This window comes from Chinchilla lanigera, unplaced genomic scaffold (genome assembly GCF_000276665.1).
Source record: "Chinchilla lanigera isolate Chin_1 unplaced genomic scaffold, ChiLan1.0 scaffold00023, whole genome shotgun sequence".
NCBI classification, from domain to species: Eukaryota; Metazoa; Chordata; class Mammalia; order Rodentia; family Chinchillidae; genus Chinchilla; species Chinchilla lanigera.
This window is the reverse complement of record NW_004955424.1, coordinates 17,964,255-17,981,719: the sequence shown is the minus strand read 5'-3', so window position 1 is coordinate 17,981,719 and position 17,465 is coordinate 17,964,255. Positions and strand designations below refer to the sequence as shown.

At 37.1% G+C, this 17,465-nt stretch overlaps 1 long non-coding RNA gene across 2 annotated transcripts in view; it reads left to right on the top strand.

Moving 5' to 3' along the window:
• LOC102026445 overlaps nucleotides 1–17,465 on the top strand; it is a 25,452-nt gene that overhangs the window by 4,587 nt on the left and 3,400 nt on the right. For both annotated transcript variants that reach the window (XR_001234242.1, XR_001234241.1), the window contains exons 2-6: nucleotides 2,158–2,209; nucleotides 5,850–5,955; nucleotides 7,829–7,901; nucleotides 8,030–8,084; nucleotides 9,683–9,759. This is a non-coding gene — a long non-coding RNA (uncharacterized LOC102026445). The remainder of the gene's footprint in view (nucleotides 1–2,157; nucleotides 2,210–5,849; nucleotides 5,956–7,828; nucleotides 7,902–8,029; nucleotides 8,085–9,682; nucleotides 9,760–17,465) is intronic.

Here is a 17,465-nt window from a genome sequence, read left to right as displayed (position 1 = left end):
AGAGAGAGAGAGAGATGGGTGGGAGGTGCCAGCCAGAATTAGAATCCAGGGCTGTTTTGAAAGAGCTAGGAGCCCACATACACAATTAGCAGGCTGCTAAATATAGGGATTAAATATGGCTGGAGATTCAATTTTGGTTCAGCAGTATACTTTTCTGATAAAGAAAAATTCTAGGGTCTCCAACATCTTCATTTCCATTCGTTTCTCTAAAAGCATTAGTATTTTAGTATTTTAAAATTAGTTTATCCTACTCAGTTCATTTATGATGGATTCATTCATGGAGTGACAGGATTAACACTAAGTCAGCTGCATATTTGTAACCTTATACATGATCCTTTTTGCTGTGCAGTATATTTATACTTTTGAAAAATTGACCTCATTCTCCAAAGCTGAAATCTTTTTGGTCATAATTATTTTTAATTTAAAATTCCTAGAAACAGTTTTTATATGATGATTCTTAGGGACAAAATGAGAAACATATATAGTAGGTATATGTTAATAGATATAAATAATAAGCTTGCTTAAATAATTAGACTAGACTAAATTAAACGAAGATAAGCCTGTAGAACCAAATGTAAAATCTACTTTTTATTATCATTATTCTTTTGATGGAATGAACGGGGCTACTAGAGTTAACTCTACAGTAAGGTTGTGGAAAGTATATTGGGGTATAAAGGATGAAGATCTGAGACTTTTAATAAAAATTAGGATCAGATGAATGGTTACATAGATGTTAGTTATTTTACCACCTGATCTGAAGCTGAATTTTGAATGCAAATATCCTAAAACCAGGTACAGCTGTGTATTCCGTGTTGGAGAAGAGTGGCATTGTTGATTTACTGACAGAAACCTGGGTCAGATGTGTTTGGACAGATAATATGTCTTAGGGCATTCTGGATCTCAGGAGTATTGAGGGTATTTCTGATCTCAGAATTTACTTTTCCACAGTCAGACCTTGAAGGCTGCTATGAATATTTGGGTTTTTTTCACTGATTGAATTCTAATATCAAAATTATGTTAAATTTTGGTTGGTAACCGCTGCTCTTTAGACAGGAAATACTGACTTCTAATATTTGTGATTTAACTGCTAAATTTGCCATTCGTGAATGTTCAAAGGACATTCCACAAAATTGTTCCTGAAATTGTCAGTGAATATCACATAAACCTTTAAATGGAGAAAAAAATATTTATAGGAATTTTAAATTCAAGCAACAGGATAATTTGCATTGAGGTAAATTACAAATGATGAAAAATAGAAGCTTGCTATTTGGCAACTTTAGATGGGTATTTTTAACCCACAAATACAATTCTCAGGCAGACAATTCCATGTGGACATATTAAAAGGGATAAACCTTTACACACATCCGTGAAAATGATCTGAATACATGGCATTTCTAATTTGGAAAGTAATTTCAGGTTCTTAGTCAAGAAGAATCTCGATTGAACTTTTCGGGGCTGTACATGTATTAGAGAAATGTGATCATTTAAATGCTAAAAGATGTTTGTTTCTTTTAATAGCACAGAAGAGAACTAATGGATGGAAGGGGGAGGGTGGGGTGACAAGTTAACTTGACGCCTGATAGCTGTTTGCTTATGTACATGTGCCACAGATTGCAGTGTCCTCTAGGAGAAGGGAGAAATAAAGAAACTGATGCATTCATGTGGCTTTTAGGGGACTTGAAACCTACAGATGAAAGTCCTTGGAAGACTACTGAAATATTTCCCAAACAATTCATTTGTGTTAAACTTTTGTATATGTAAAACCTGAGATACATACAAAAAGACGGAACCAACTTTGGCTATAAGAAATATTTCGGCATCAAAATGGTTAATAGTATTATAGCTTCAAAAGAGCCTATTGGCTCACCCTCAAGGATGCCCTGCAGTAGTTGTTAAACTCATCAGATGAAGCTAGCCTTCGCAGCTAGCCTTTAGATTTGTCTGCTTACAGTAAAAATACTATAATAAATCGGTAACATATGTTGCCAAGCAAGGAAAAGTGATATAAATAAAGAGACAAGGAGACCCAAACCAAGTTCAATGTGAAAAGAATTTAACTTTCAATCTAGTTGCTGGCTAATTACCATCTGAAAAGTAATTTGAAAGTGTTACTGTTACTTGCTTATATGCTTCCTGCTTTTCTTTTTTTCTCTTCAGATTGCATTCTTACCCAAATACTCTACGTGATTGCCTGCTTTGCGGCTTTGGGGTAAGTCCCAGTTTTCCACAACCTTAAGGAAAAAAATGCATAACATAAAAGATGCCAGAAAGACTTATGTGTCCTGATGTGTGGGTTTTGTGAAATATACATGGGTTCGTTGGGGAGGGGGGTGGATAATGAAGTAAAGGGGTTTGTTTCTGTAAGGATCAAAAGTATATGGAAAGTCTGCATATGCAAAAGAGGCTCCCATCAGGAAAGCCACCTCAGGAATGGAAATGACAAAGCTGGGAACACACACAATCAATTATTTTCACTAGCATTTAAAATATAGAAAACAAAATCTGCTTTGGGAATTGACTGAATATTTTATTTAGCTTTTTTATTGAGACATCCTTTGAAAAATGGCATAATATAAATAGTTTTACAAAGCAACAATATAATCAATCTCTAAACTAGAATATAAATCAAGGATTTCATTAACTGCTGGTAGCCAGTTTAAATTGTAGTCCTGTCCATAATGTCTATCTATCTATGTAAGTCCAAGTTATATTAAAAACCTTTAAATGGCTTTGTAATATCAGCTACATCTAGCTATTATAATAATTAATGGTACTGTTTTATAAATCAATACATGTATTCTTGATAAATTCATATCCAGTTAATGGTGTAATTTAAATAAAAAATTAATGTAATAAAGGACATACAGAAACAGGCAGGAAATCTTTAAAGGTTAAGAGCCAAATTTGTCTAAATTCATTTTTAACCTGTTTTGGAAAAGTTTATATTTAAAATCAGCTGAGATTTGCCTTGTTTCTGTGTAAACGAATCTTGCAATTTCTGGGGTGGTATCTAGTGTTGCATTTGTAAGGTATTTTCTTTTTTAACCATTAAGTTTTAATTACATAGCTATGACACTGTGGTATATTTTCCAACTATACAATTTTGTGGTTATTGAATATTCTTTAGAAAAATAAAATGGAATAAACTAAAACCTCACACCAATCATTTATTTTTAATATATGAATCAAATGTAAGTGCTTTATTTGTTTTAATATAATGAGCTGTCTGTAAATCTCCAAAGCTATGCACACATTTTATTTAAGGGGGAAAAGAATTGATTAGTTCAATAAATTTGCAAGGGTAAAAGCCCAGCATTTTCTCTGCTTTAGCCTAGTGAACATCCCAGAAATTTTAGAAAGAAAAGAGAAATACACAGAAGAGTCTGAAATGTATTTTCACTTTGTACAGGGATAAGAAACATTCCAGAGAAAGAAGAGTGTATTATTGCTCTAATTTAAAAAAATACATACCAAAGGCATATTAAAGAATAACAAGATGTAGAAAAATAGCTGAAGGTTGTATGTTACCCAAATACAATATCAAATCTTTCCAAATAAAATCTCCTTTCACATATAAAGCATTTTACAAGAAAAAAAAAATCTTTGAGAATTATGCAGACGGGTCCGCCCTGCCATCCTCCCTGACATGGTGCAGGAGCGCTCCTTTAATCCACTGAGCTTTTTCTGACATTTTTCTTAACATTGCTGAGCTTTATTTAGAGCAGCAAAGGGGATGTGTTCAGTTTCCTTTGACACTGATGGGTGTTTCAAAATGTTACACAAGAGACAGAGGAGGAAAAAAAAGAAAAGAGAAAGGAAAGATTTGCTGCCAGTCACTTCATCAATAGGGCTCCAGGAGCAATTATTATTTGTTAGGCGTTTACATTGCAAATGAAGCTACATTTTCAAGAAGGCTCTTGTTGTTGTTGTTGTTGTTGTTGCTGCTGCTGTTGTTGTTTAAAGCTGGTGGTTGGAAGAAACAAGAAGAATGCATGTTGGTGATTCCATGTTCAAGTGCACTCAAGTACTGGACCCATTTAAAATGCATTGTGTTTTTAGCTGAAACCTGCTGCAAAACCACCCCTAAGAGGCTTAATTTAGGTTTTATAGGAGGAACGTAAAAAGACCAGGTTACAGCAACACATTGAAATATGGGGTACATGTTAAATATCTTCATTTAAAAACGTATGTTTATTTTCCCTCCTGGGATCACTAACGTGTGTCTTGACAGCGAAGAAAGAATATGCTACGTTCTTAAAAATTATCTGTTGAAGGGATCACCTTCCAAGACAGGTTTGAGCATTTTTATTACTGCAGATAACCTCTTAATTATGTCACTGCCTTCCACTTGTTAATCAGGGACATTCAACATAGTTAACCACGGAGCGGTTGCCTTTAGAAGACTATGTTATTATTAAGGGCCAGAAATACACTTTATGCCTAGCATATTATCATATGTACTGTATGATTTTAGCACTGGTAAAAACCTATTTACTTGCTAAATACATAAGAACTAAGGAAGAGTCTGGAGGCCTGTAGCAGTGTTGCTCTTTACCTCAAACTGTAACCAGCCCATGAAAAGCTTTGCAGGTCCAGATCATTTTCCTTCTCCTGCCTCCTGCTGCCTGTCCCACACAATCTCTATTTAGAGCAATTGTAGTGTTTTTTCTGCAGCCACCAGCATCTGAGATACTCACATACTCTTTCAGAGAGCAGGGTGTAAGTGGAGTAAATAAAATCATGTTTCACTGCTGCTTTATCAACCCTCCTAGGTAGTTTTTCTGCCAGCCAACCTGCACTGTTAATGTTAAGACCCATAAAATTATGCAATAGCGACTTCCTTGGAGCTCCTCTAATCAGATAATGGCAGGTGTTAGGAGAGAAGGGCCCAAGGCAACGTTGCTGGCACTTAACACTGTGGTTGGTCATTACTTGTCTGGTAGAGACCAATAAACAACTGATTACTATCCTATAAGGAGCCAATATTTTACATTTATCCTAGTTACTTTTTCCTTTTCTTTTTGACTTCTTATAACAGCAAGTATTTGTCAAGAAGATCTATGAGAAATAGCCTCACAGGCATCTTAAAAATAAGAATTTTCCTAGCATAAAATGATGTCTTTTGTGGAAAGGTGTGAACGATTCTCGTTTTTAGAAGAAGAAAGGTTTGATTAGCTTAAACTTCATTTCTTTCAGACATAGACAGACACTCCTGGACACCATCCCCCTGCTGTGCCCCGCACCCCAGCCATCCTTCCCTCTATGACAGGTTCACAGGCTGCAACCAAGGAGTTTTAAAATGCAAATATTTATATTTGAGCTCTGGCAAATAACAGGGCCATTTTGCTTCCTCTGTAAGCCTGTGATAACTGATGCTTCATATCTGGAACTACGTTTCATTTATCTCTTTACATGTGAAGATAGTATGTAAATAAAAGGTAATTTATGAAAAGGAACCCGACCATTTGAAATAATAATCCTAAATCTGACTGTATAATCTCTTAAAGCTGGAGGAGTAAAGGAAGCAGAATTCTAAACTTTTAAAGAAAACTTGATTGCAAGTGGAAAATTTGTGCATTTTTGAAGGCTTTTGAGAGCTGAAAGCCTGTACTGGCCAAAAAGAGAGAGAGAGAGACAGAGAGAGAGAGAGAGAGAGAGAGAGAGAGAGAGATTAAAGGAAGGCAAGCAGAGAAAAGGTGTGCCTTTTACATGTGTTTTAAATTAATGCATTTGGTCACATGTTTGGAGTTCTTGTTATAATTTTATTGACTTTATATTTGAATATAATTTTTTACTAACCAATGCAAATGGCAACACAGCAAGTCTTCTAACATGCTTTGCCTTCCCAGGGATCCTCAGCTCAGCATGAACAGAGGCGCACTCATAAGAACTGAACCTTGAATCACAGCCTCGTACAAAGCCAGGCAATCTTTGAGCCAAACAAACAAAGGGGGTGTAAGTGATTTCATTTATTTTGATAATCCTCCTCCTGCACAGGAGCATTTTGCTGTCTTTGTCAAAGTGAATGACAACAATTTGGCCAACTCTCTCTGAGCTGCACTCAACAGTGACAGGCAAATTATCAGAGGCCCTGCACTTCTTATTATCAGCGGAGAAGCCATCAGGGGGACGCATGGAGGATACTTCTCCCTTGTCACTATTTGTCAGTGGGACAAGGGCCACTGCTATGGGTAGCTGACAGGTAATTTCAACAATAACAATTACTCCTATTACTGGTGTCATAAACAATTCGCCCAAGGCATGACAATAGCAAAGCTTTATAATTCAGTGCCATATAAATAAATGCCAGCAGGTAACAAGTAATTTAGCTTCAATCAAGCTTTCACCTCGGCATTAATATTGTTATTGCAAGAAAATGGAAAATTGAAAAAATTCAATATGTTAATGAATTAAGAGAGGTGGAAGGGCTCGACAAGAAGGGTTAAAAAAAGAAAACCCAAATTTTTATGGTATCGGGCTTGGTGATAAACTGGGGTGCAAATGGCAGTATAATTACTTTAAGACAAGAAAGGGGAACCTGGGGTGCTGCTGCTTTAGACTCAGACCTGGGAAAAATGTGACATGGCCTTTGAAAAAAAGTCTGCCCCTTTCCAGTTTCTGAAGAATATAACTAGAAATACAAGAACGTCCACATAACATAGCATTTCACTTGCTCTTTTTCCCACCTGAAATATTTCGTGACACGGAGGCATGCACAGAAGAGGAGTATTTCCATCTGTTTAAGGAAATCGCATCAGCACCTGCTTCCTTTATGAAGTTTCATAATGAAACTATTTTCATTAGCCTTGTGTTTGTATCTGGGGTGGAAGTAAAGCTAACCGTCATCTTTGCTCCCTAGTTTTCTACCTCATGGATGTGGTTCAGGGCCTACAGTCCAATCTTTGCATGCAAAACTTCTCCATCAAACCCATTTGTAATTTTAGTATCTGTCCAGCAAGACAATGTGCCATCACGGTGACAGCAGTAAAAGAATTTGAAAATCTTTAATTAGGAGAGCTGCAGAGCAATTAACGCATGTCAAATTTCACTTCATCAAGTGCCACTCTAATTTTCCCTCTAAAAATTAATGGATTTTTTTCTTTTGGTATGTGTGTGTGTCCCCTTAAGGCAATGTTGATTCAAATCTGCTCAAGATGCAGTGTTGCACAGCTAAGCATCTTCTTGATTACAATCCGCCACACTCCTAACTGCGCTCATTCTCACTGCCACGGATACTTTGTCAACAGTCAAATTACACCACGCTGATAACAATGCGTAATGGTGTTCTTCCTCCCGGGCCCCTGTCAGGAGATGGGGTTCATAAAAATGTGATGTTTTCTTCTCAAGTGTTTTCAAAGGAAGTTTGTATTGCCAGGTCTCCCAGTCAGGTGTTTTTGTTTTGTTTTGTTTTTTCAAAAATTAATTTGTTAATTTCAAGAAAAGGAACAAGATGTGGCATAGGAAAATTCCTTACGGGGGGAACAGTCATAGGAAGAATTAATCGAGAATATCTGTGGCCAAACTTTTGCTTAAACACTTTGCTCAGAGACATTTTCAAGAGCGCTATTCTTGGTTAAATATCAGGGTTTTCTTCTTTACTTACATAAGGGCTATGAACACTGGAAGCCTCTCTTGAACAGACAGTATTTAGACTGTACAAAAAGTTTGTTTAACTGCCATATTTGCCAGAATCCTCAAAACATCTCAGAACACAGAAGACAAATGACTTTTTAGGGAGAGGGAGGTGGGGTGGGGGGGGTCAGGACTGTATATTCCAGATAAATGTTGATTCCCTTTAACTATTTTTCATCCTGCTTGCTTGATGCAGATTCATATGCCTGAGCCATCAGCACATGTGAGGCATATTTCTCACTCAAAATTGGAAGAAAGACAGTGCAGAGGTTAGAACATGATTTTACATTCTGTCTTTTTAGAGATTATTCAGATTTTCATTTTGTTTTTTAAAAAAGATCGAATCCAGAACGAAAATGAAGAAATTAAACCAAATGTTAGATGTTTCTATTTACAGACTCTTCAGGGAGTGGAGAACATTCATATGGATTGATCCCTTAGTTTTCTAGCATGTAAGTATATTTTTGATTGTGTTTTCTTTAATCATGTGTATTCAATAAAAGAATCTACATTCATGGAATATATATTTCATTCTTTTTAATGTACAGGTCAAGTCCAGCTTTACATTCACTGACAACTAACTCAAAAAATTAAAACTTTATATGTCAAAGTTTGTATTTCTAAACATTAAACATCTTTTTCCTCCTCTTATGACTCTATCCCAGCATGGTCTTAAGTGGTCTATTTCAAACAAAAGAAAATGACAACTCTTTCCTAGTAGCCATAAGGTTAGATCCCGTCAAAACCAATTAGGGGCTCACTAGAAGTTTTGCAGTTTGATTCACAAAAACAAAATTAATTTCTTTTTTCCCAAACACCCTTCTTCAAACTTTATAAATATAACAATACTGCATTTAGACTTTCATGTAACTCACTGACAAGTAAATGTATTTTGATAAAATCAAGCCCTGCGTCTTTTGAAAACCCCAAACCTGGAACAATCTTCTATTAAAACATTACAAGAAGATCGTAAAGGGAAATTTAAGGAGAGAAAACTTGATTATATAATGCAATACAGCAGTAATCAATTTTACCTTCAATATCTTGCTTTTGTTTTCAAAATGCTAAATAAACAATACATAATGCATCCCTCATCAGCCAAACCATGGAGGCTCTGTGCTCAAATAACAGGAAACATATTCAATTTTCCTAACAGAAGACAGTTCATTAAGCTGTGCCACATCAAATAAAACTTTAATTTCTCCAGCATCAGAGTCGCAATGAAAGCAATTGAAGAAGATGAGCCATATGGTACTTCTATCAGCAAACACATATTGCTCATTCCCCCAAAGTTTTCTAATTCTGCTCCCCAGACCTGTGTAATATAGATAATGTGCTCGGAGAGCAGCAAGCATGAGCTATCTAGTGTACACTTCTAATACTGTATTTAATGGGAAATAATGAATCATAAAAGCCTGGAGAAGACGGCTTTTGCTAACCTAAATCTCAACTGTAATTTCATTGTTCTGTGCCTAAGATGCTGTTTGCCCTTTCAAACAGCAGCAGTTGAACATAATTATGCTGCTTCAAACCTGGGCTTGAAAACAGCATCTCTAATATAACCAAGTTTCTTATTAACTCCTGAAATTCTTAATGTACTGATGCACTGATGCAGACATAGAGATAACTGTGCACGTGTCATTTTAAAGCCCGAAGAAGCATTTCTCTCCTTCTCCTCTTTGGTCACACTGCTCAATGCTTTTATGCTCCCTCCGCCCCCTGCTTGGCCCCCCAACCCCCACCCCAGCCCACGCAACAAGAGTGGCATGATTAAAAATGAGATTTTCCTGTTATTAGCAAATTTGACGTTTGCCTGATGAAATGCACATAAAATGTGAAAGCTATGCAGTACTCAGAAGAAATGTCTCCACTCTGATCCTAGCTACCAAGATGAAATAATTTAGGAAAAGGAAATGTAAAGATCCTCATACATCTCGGCTGCAGAAGGCTAGGATTGTGTTATAAATGAAAGAACCAAATATTGCTGAGCTTTTAGAGTGATTGTATTTTGCCAAGTGTGAAGTGCATAACGTTCCTTCTCTCACCTTAGCTGTTTTGACGAGTCACCTAACAAAACACACAGCTCCGATGTGGCCCTTTATGTGTCAGGAGTCCAGGGGTTCTCTGGTAAGATCTTTGGACTGAGGCTTTGTTCATTTTTAGCAAAGAGTGTTCTTTTCTCCCCCAAATAGGTTGATGACTTCAGCTTTTCCATTTCTAAAGCTCATCAAATCAATATTTTACCAACATGATGCTAATTTAAAACATCATCAAATAATACTGTGGATACATATTGAAAACATATTTTAATGGTTTTGTTTGTTTTGGAATCATACAAACCAAGGACGATTAAATTAAAAAGAGACTTTTAAAAGTTAGAGATTGCCTTTTTAAAGCTTATTAAAATCAGCATGTTACAAGCCTGTCTCTGCATTCGCTCTGCACACTTGATTGCCATCATTAAAACTAGTTGTTTGGGTGCTGAACAAAGCCGACTCTTACTAATTATTAACTTGAAATCTCTCTCCATTGAAATTGGAAAAAAAAAAGAATAATTCTAACCAGTGGAAGAAACAGTCACGAAAATGTGAAGTAGCTCAGTGAGACAGCAACATGAAACCATGAAAAGCCCAACAGGTAAAATAACTACAGTAACATCTGAAACACACTCAGGAAAAAAAAATCACAACAACAAAGAAGCAGTCCATCGATTATATTTCATGAATGCCTTAAAACAAATGTTTAAACAGTTTTCTGAAAGAGTGCAGAAAACCTCTGCATGCTCTACTGGGTTGCAATGACAATGGTCTATTGCAATGTAAAACACGCTGGAGGATGAAAAGGTGCTTTTTGTTACCATTTTATCAAAGCTGTTCATCTTCGAGCTGCAGGCAGCATTTTGCTGGAATTGCAGATATTTCTCTGTCCAGGCTCCTTTGTTTGTGCATCTCATTTGCATATATTTATCTCCAGCTGAGGGTGCTTTCTGCTCATTAAGGCCTCCCTTCAGATTATTTCATAAGCCAGCTGCTAAGAGGGATTTCACCTGTGGTGACTGAGAAAAGAGGGGTGAAAAACTAAATTCTTCATAAAAAGGAAATCTTCTGAGTCTCTTCCCCTATAAATAGGCACCATTTGTGTTAAACAGCCTCTTGTCATGATAGATGTCTCCAGAGGTCAGGGGTTAAAGTTGATTTGAAGGTCAGCAGTAAAACAACAGATAAACCAGACGCCAAACTGGTTCCTTAGCTGTCGGTGGGAGCTGTGGTACAACCAGGTCCTGAACCTTTTTCAACCTCAAATAAAACGGGGGATGAATCTGAAGTGGATCAACTGGGCCTCTGAGGAAGCAGCACAGAAAAACACAAATAATATCAATATCAAGCAGCCACGGGAAACAATGGGGCATTTCTCCCTGCTACATGCATGCTGCTATTGTTTCAAGGGCTGGAGAATTAATTCCACTTATTTATTTAAGGCGTGTCAACTCACTGCCTAAACCTGTTTCAATGTCAAGATGAATAAAACTTTTATGGCTCATAAAATAGAGCCATTCATCTCAATGTTCTTTGTGGTGCGTGCATTTTTTTTCCTGGCACACTGAGCTAGGTCTCTGCTCCGAAATGGTGATATCTGAACCCACTGTTGCTATGCTCCACACCATAGTAGAGAAAAAAATCATTTCATTGGCAAACAAATCTGAACAGAACTGACACATTTTAGCTGTGATGTAATTGTCCCCCCCAAGCCCCCCTAAAAACTCTTCACGCCGTTGCATCTGTTCTAAGCCTGCATTATTTACAAAGCAGAAGTTTCATTATTTTAGAGGAAAGTTCAAAAGTGATAGCAATAGAAAAATTAGTTTTCTAGAATATTATGTCTTTCATTTCACTTTAGAAATGCAACCTTGTGAGAAAAGCTCCTTGCCATTCATCATCTTTTGCTCAAGTTTTCATGGTTATACAGTCAGCCTGTACCGGTGTAATAACCAAATGCCTTCCTTAACTCCGCTACTTTGAATTTTATGTTTGATTGTAAGCATAAAATGGCGCACATAAATGGAAAAGAAAATGCATTTATGTGAATTTTGCATTATAAATTTTTTTCAAAATTCAGTTGTGGAATTAATTTTTCTTTTGGTTTCCTGACAAATGATTTGAATAATAATATAGTACTAATAAACAACTTAGCATTTATAAAGTGCCACACACAGTGCTAAGCCATATATGATTTCTTATGCAATTATTGGTAATAGTTTAATCAAAGGCACATTATCCGCAGTATATTTTAAACAAGGTATAGTTGTTACAACATGTAATTACAAAGTATAGGTAAAACAAAAAATTCCAAACAATATCACCAGTATATCACCAGTATAGCACATCATGTTAGCTTTAAGAGATAACATCATGAGAACACAATTGCTGTAGATTAAGATGAAAGAAACAATTTGATGATATTTCACAAATTTTCCAATCACATTCTTAATCATGTACATCACAGTTCTTTGCTCTATTGCAGTGTAAAGGGATCTGTGGAGGATATCATCAAATTGCTTCTTTATACCCATTTTAGTATAAAGCAATCATGCTCCACTTACTAAGCTGTCCTGTTGCTTTGCCAGTGTTCTCTAATGAATATTGCATCCTTCACCAACTGGATTATTTCTGATTTAGTTAGTTGGTAGGTCAGGGTTTTTCCCCATGAGCCCATTTTTTTCCAGCAAGCAAAATATTTGAGAAAGGTCCCAAACAGAAGTTATGCTTTTATCTTTTGCCTGGGCACAGAGATATGACCTCGGGGAAGAGAGATCTAGTTTTCGGGTGCTGAGCTCTGCTGAAGAGTCAAATGCTCCCTGCTTTTCATTTCAATGGGTTCATGCACCTCTCAGAGGTACAAGTTGCTTCCCATCTGAGTGGCCCAATTATGAAGCAGTCCTGTTTGAAAATGCAGTTGCTTTTAAGTGAGCCACCAGGCCCTAAGAAAAATATTTCAGCTCATAATTGATTGCATTTTGGTAATCTACAGCAACATGTTCTCATTTAAGCATGAAGCAGGAGATTTTTCTTCTATAACCAATTACAGTTTTAAAAATGCAACTAGTCTGGCTTCACACAAGAGCTCAACTTGTGGTTGGAGAAATTTTCTGACTTATTAAATGTTGTTTATATCCTCTTCTTTGCAGACCCTCTGCCTTCCCAAGGCATTTTATAGCTCCCTCTGTAACTGACTTATCAATTTTCTTTCTGACCTTCTGCATTAAATTTAATCCTACCCCACCCCCAAACCCAGAACCTCCAAGCAACTAGACTGGAGCAAAAATATACAGCTTACTCTCTCCAAGTCTGCACTCACATCCCGCATTTTCCCTTTACTCTAATCTAATCACCAATTCTTAGGCTTGGCCAATAGTTAAAAATGTTAAGTGCTCGCAAAGCCTTCTACCTCCCCCTCATATTTGTCTCTGTTTATGGAATGGGTCCCAGTTTCCTCCTCTTCTCCTTCAGCCCAGGGTCTTCAGGTCAGAACACTGTAAATACACACAGCCCTGACTGGACCCATAAATCTGAGCAAAGGGCAGGCTTATATATTCAGATAAGCACAGGCAGGGATAAGGACAGCGAAGGAGGGAGAACCAGTGGGATCGGAGGCTCTGCGGCCATGTTCTGAGCAAACTGAGCGGAAGATGCCAAGAATCCTTAGTGAGAAAGAAAAAAAAGAGAAATTCATCTTGAAACATCTCTCCTATTTCTAATGGATGAGGTTGGCACTGCTTCCCCTTCACGCATTTTATTTTTTCCACATTACTTGTGTTCACAACCTTAGCAAACATATTATCTTAGAGGCAATCAAATTAAACAATAAATTTCATTTATCTCCAATGTCCTTTTTTCTTTTTAAGTGTATTTGTTTGTTTTGACCTTTGGGTGTGCCCATGTGTGTGTGTGTGTGTGTGTGTGTGTGTGTGCATGTGATGTATCATTTTTACCAGAAATTCTTCTCCACTGTAATTTTTCAATCTCAAGGTCTCTAACTAAATAGCTGTGTTATTAGTTACCACATTGAATCTCAAGGAAAATATGTCCAAAGGAGTTCTGAATGACAAAATGATGAATACATGGTTACATATCCTTCAATCTTCAAGGCTTGTACTTTATTGCTATGGCCAAGTACTGTTGACTGGGTTTTTAGATTTCAAGATTTTCTGTGATTCCTGAAAGACTGACCTTCCGGGGGAATGTGCCCTTTGGAAACACAGATATTGTCACAGTCAAAAACCCTGAGTAAGATGACCCTGGCTGAGGAAATACTGTCATGCCCCTACCATGATTCTCCTTTAGATGAAATGAGTCACACCATAGATTTACCTTGAACATTTAAGGCTTCAGGAAGATGTGATGCAATTTATTTCCAGTTCATGTATTTCATCAAAGTATTTTATAATATTCACTTGTATATAGTTTTTAAATGACTCTCGACATTATTCTTTTGGCTAACAAGAATTTTTTACAAGCTAATTTATGTTCTCCAAAGGGAGCTCCTTTTCTTGGATTGAAAAATTGGTGAAAATTTTATGTAGTTTAGAGAATGTTATGGGAAGTAATTGCCAAGAGAGTAATTGGGCCAGGAACCTGGAGTGTTGCCCACACTCTAGCCTCATCTCCAACAAATCCCTTAAGTGGCGATGATGATAATAATCATTATTACCATTTATTGAGCACTTACTTTTGGACAGCAATGTACTAGGTTCTTTAGATAGATACTCATTTTTGTCTTTTCAACAAGTAGTAAATGAAGGGTTGCAGGTTCTGCTTTATAATGAAAAACTAAATCTCTGATTTGAAAGGGAAAGAAATTTGTCTTAGCACATACATAGCTTGGGCATTGAATACAGGTTTATCCCTAGAACTGTCTTCCCAGTTGCCTCTCAGCCTCAGGTTCTTAACCTTCAGGATGGGGGTCATGGGTGGAACCATGTCTGTTCAGTAATGATATTTCATGCCTACGTTATTCTTCTCCAGCCACACCTCTCCCAAGCACCCTCTTGGCATTTTCAACAGCACTCTGGCGTGCTGGCCTAGCTCTCAGAGACCTCTTTGTCGATATGTCTGGAACTGAACTTCTTGTTTTTCTCCCTGGCCTGCTTCTCTTCTTGACCATGTGGGGTTAGTGGGCTGCCCTCTACTTGATTAGCTCAAGCTAAAGGCTCTCAGCTGCTCTATACTTTGCTTTGACCGCCACGATCCTCATTCAGCCAGGCCGAGCTCCCAGTTGATCAACTGTGCAGTACTGGACTTGTTGCTTTAGTCCTCTAAGCCTTGATGATCTCATCTGTAAAATGAGTCTTCAATATAATTTATTTTATAAGATAGCCTAAATCAGACCCTTAGTGCTGTTTGACTAAACTATTAAAATAGCCTTCCAGCTGGTCTCTTAAAACTTCCTGTGGCCCTCTAGTGTAACTGTGGAGTCAGGTGAAAACTTTCAGAATCTCTCCCTGACAGGATTCTCTAGGGTCACTTTTTTCCTATGTCTTTAAACAATTTTCATACTGCAGCAGCAAACAAACATACACGTGCTATTCCTTCATGCATTTGGACTCTACCAGGAGTGTGTATGCTTCCCACTTTCATTCTCTGAGTGTACGCGTGCCTTGTACAGCCCCATTCAAAAGTCATCTATTTCTTTAAGGTAGCATCCTTTTCATTAGGAATGTCTGGTTTAGATTTTAACAGGTCCTGTGAGGTTCATTTCATTGTAATTATTTAACTGTCACTAGGCTGTGGACTCGCCATAGGCAGTGAAGTTAAATATTTTTCAGCTTGATATCTTTTATTCTAAGACCTCATAGATAATGGGAACCCCACAAGTTTTCATTAATATGTACCCTTTCTCCTAAAAATGACTGAGAGCATTTGTGAATCAAGTGACTCAACTCCTGTTAGCTTAAGATAAAATAAAGGCAGCGAACTTGTAACAAAATTAAGTTAAATCCTCAAGTGCGATTATGTTGTTTTTACCTTTCCCGGGATGAAGCCACTATATATTCTCCTAGCACATCTTTTCCATTTTTCTAACAGTATAAATGTTTGAGAATGGTAACCCTTTAAAGCCTTCTATTTGATAGTTCCTACATTTAATACAATGTTTTATTACAAAATGAGACTTTTTTTCCCCTTATATACCCTTGCTTTAAACGGTACTTCATGGCAGGCAAGAAGCCACTGGGATGGTAGTGAATATGCCTGGGTTTAAATGCTGCTACTTCTCCCACTAACCAGAAGTATAACCTCTGCAAGTCATCTTCACAGATCTTCTTCACAAGATGGGTACCTGTGCTTCATTCAGTGCAGACAGTGGTAATGAAGATCAAATGAGCTGGCATGCCTCGCTTAATGATAGGTGCTTTATAAAAATGCTTTATTGTTCTAAGCAGTTCCTGGACTCCTGGTAGAAAGGCAAGGAGCATTTCATTTTCAGAGAATCATGTGGAAAGTGGAGGAGCCCAGCCTGTGAGAGTTGACCCATTCACCTACGTAAGGCCCGCTTTATCTGTTTTGTCATTGACACTTACAGCTAGATCTGGGAGCAAGCTCTAGGTTTAGTTTAATAATTGGGTTGGACACCTCCAGAACTGTCCTGCCTGGGTCTAGATTCCAATGGCATAACATGCTGGCTGCTGGACTTTGGACAGATATTGTCATTTCTTAGTTTAAATTTTATCATCTGTCAAATGAACAAAAAGAATGGCTTTTACTTTACACCTATTTTGAGGATTAAACCGAAAAAATCACCCAACATGCTTATTACACTGTACCTATAATGGAAGTGCTTAATGTGTGTTGATTACTGTTTTTGTGGTGGAAGTCATATTGAAATATTTTTGCTATATGTTGTGATTTTTCATGTACTTTATTGTAAAATATATCGTCCCTACAAAAGGGTGTAATTAAAATAATGGGATAGTGCAGTCATAGCTCAGTGGTAGGGCAAATACTTAGGAGGCCCTGTTTAATTCCCAGCACCAGTAAATAAATAAATCAAGATCAAATAGGGGCTGGGGATTTAGCTCAGCGGCAAAGCGCCTGCCTGGCAAGCGCAAAGTCGTGAGTTCGGTTCCCGGTACTGGAGAAAAAAAAAAAAAAAAGATCAAATAATAAGATGAACCCCATCCCAAGTTAAAAATGACAAAGTTGCCAGTTCCTCTGAGGTTCCTGTATGCTCTCTTTAGCATGTTCCCATCTCTTCTCAGGGCATTAGTATCTTCCCCAACTTTGGGCCATCAGACATTTACATAACATCATAATTGTAGTTCTAGTAAATGTACCACTAAACAGTGTGTTACTTACTTTCACCTTTTATGAATATTATATTGATGGAATAGTAATATAAACATACATATGTATGTGTCTTCTGAGTCTTGCTTTCTGCACTTAATGGTTGCAGCTAGATTGATGTGCGTTTATTCAATATCACTGCTGTATAGCATTTCTTTTTATCAAAACCACAGAATTTGTTTTTCTCTCTTAATGGGCACCTGGACTGTTTGTTTGTTTGTTTGTTTTTGTTATTGCAAACACTGCTGCACAGAACATTCTTATACATATGCTTTGGTGCACGTGTGAAACACTGAAAGACTCCTTAGGAAATTAAAACTGGCAGTAGAATTCTTCTTTTGTAATATATGTGAAGAATTTTTTGTTCCTTCTTCTTTTGTTTATTTGTTTTTGTTTTTATTTTTTGGACCTAAGGATTGAACCCAGGATCTCACCTGTGCTGCGTAAGTACTCCACCGCTGAGCCAATTTCTGAAGAACTTTTTTTTTTTTTTTT